Source organism: Echinops telfairi, unplaced genomic scaffold (assembly GCF_000313985.2).
Source record: "Echinops telfairi isolate 266 unplaced genomic scaffold, ASM31398v2 ScPeMD7_9;HRSCAF=40, whole genome shotgun sequence".
Lineage (NCBI taxonomy): Eukaryota > Metazoa > Chordata > Mammalia > Afrosoricida > Tenrecidae > Echinops > Echinops telfairi.
In genome coordinates this window covers 57,596,712-57,598,802 of record NW_022103906.1, presented here as the reverse complement: position 1 = coordinate 57,598,802, position 2,091 = coordinate 57,596,712, and positions in this window count along the sequence as shown.

Sequence of the window (2,091 nt, the reverse complement as noted above, 5' to 3'; positions counted from 1 at the left end):
CTTGGGAATCTATTCTCCCTCAAGCCCTGGTACATAACACGTTGCATTTATGCCAGGACTGCCCACATGTGCTGCAACCTCTCACTTCAAGAACTCCCATCTGCCAGCCATAAACAAAGCATCCATGACCCATCCCTCCGTAGGCTGGTTTAGTCTTTCTGTAACATCCTCCACGGGACACACCTTACAGCTCACAGGGCCGTCGCAGTTGGACTTTGGCTTGTCCTTTCCTGGTTCTGTCTAATGGAGGGAGGAAAAACAGTCCTTGAGCGCAGGAACACTGTCAGGCGACTCTAAATCACGCTAGGCTACAAATCTGCAGTTATCTCCCCATTATTCAAAGCCCAATGTTCAAAAGTGACAAGGCTGAAAATCACTTTGACAAGTCAAGTAGAAAAAAGAATAAAATATTAATTAAAAAAGCATGTTGAGAGAGAGTCTCTATCTTGCGTTTCAAACCGAGAGTCTTGACCCTTGACTGAAAAGCTTGCTAGTTAGAGCACAGCCCAGAGCCCCCGCCTACAAGTTCGCCCCCACCACTCATGCTAGGGTGGTTGCCGGCTATCAGGGTGACCGTGTAGCCTGAAGTGTCAGTTTCCCTTCCACGAAGTGAGAAGATTTGACTAGGTAGCACATCATAACCTTGACCCTTAGCTCTCAAAAACATTGATCCCCACCCCTACTGCCTCCGGAAATACACCCCGGTGGCCTCGGGGTTAAGAGTTGGCCACTAGTGGCAAGGTCAGCTGTGAGGACCACCAGCCTCTCTGAGGGGGAAAGACGATGCTTTCTACTCCTGTGACAAGTGACATCCACAGAAATTCACAGGGGCAGTGCTACCCTGACCTACTGGGCTGCTGTGAATCTGAATCGACTCTGTGGCAGTGAGTCTGGTTTCACAGGGCACCATTAGCTGTGGTGTTCTGGTTCAACCAATATTCTCTGCCTCTTTGATTCTATAATTCATTGCAGTGGCGTCCCAGAACTCACGGACGATATTCATGAGTAAAGGGCTCATTAAGGAAGTTGACAGGTTGCAATATGAGAGATGTGCTCAGGATACAGTTGTTTGTGAGGACGTGTTACAACGTTCCTCCAGGTCTGTTAGCAAAGGGCATGCCACTCAGTGATAAACCTCAGCCTGAAGGCATTCGGCTCCAGTGCTCTGGGTCAGCAAGCCCAGCTGCCTGAATGAAGTGCCGGAGGCACCCCACTCCAGGAAGCCTCAGACTGCAGACACTCAGCTCCACCTCCATAGTCAGCAAACCCAGCCTCCCCAGTTAAGTGCCCCAAGCACCCTACTCCACACACCAGGCTCCTGCTCATTAATGTGCCTGCGGGCTGGGAAGTCACCACTCTGGGTCTGCTGTCACAGCTGTCTTCGGGGTGTGGGCGGTTCATCACACAGGGATCTGGAGGTCTGCAGGACACCCCTACTCGGGCTCTCGCTGGCCATGAAACTGCCTCTGCTGCTTGTCGGAGGCACCGTTGTACACCCAGCAGAGTGGCATTCCAGTGAGGCCTGGGCACACGCATGCACAGCTGAACCCTGTCGATATCTACCTCCACCTTCTTACCGAGCGCAAGAAGGAAACTATGATTTGGTAGGCGTTAGAGACCTTGGCTGGAAGGGCCACATTAATTCACTGCCCCTGCATTAACCAATGAGAAATTCCTGTTGACTGGATTCTGAATCATGACAACACCATGTGTGTCACGGTGGACTGTGATGCACAGGGCTGTCCCTGGCTAGTTTTCAGAGGTTCATGGAAAGCCTTCTAAGACGTCTACCTCTGGGTGCAGGTTAACCACTGGCACCACTCACGGATCCCACAGAGGGGGCACATACTAAATGTCTGTTGAACGAATTGATACATTTGGGCACTGAAAACAAGATCTTAGGCAAATCCTGGACTAACTATGTGGATCTTCTCTTTCAGCTGAGGAAGAGCGAGCAGCGTGTTCCAGCAAGTGGCTGAGCTGCAGTACCTCCGCGGTCCTTTGCTGGTGACCCCGGACCTCAGTCCTGTTAGATCTATGTGACCGGAACCCTAGAGAACCCTCGTTCTTAATGCCAACAGATGCCCTGAT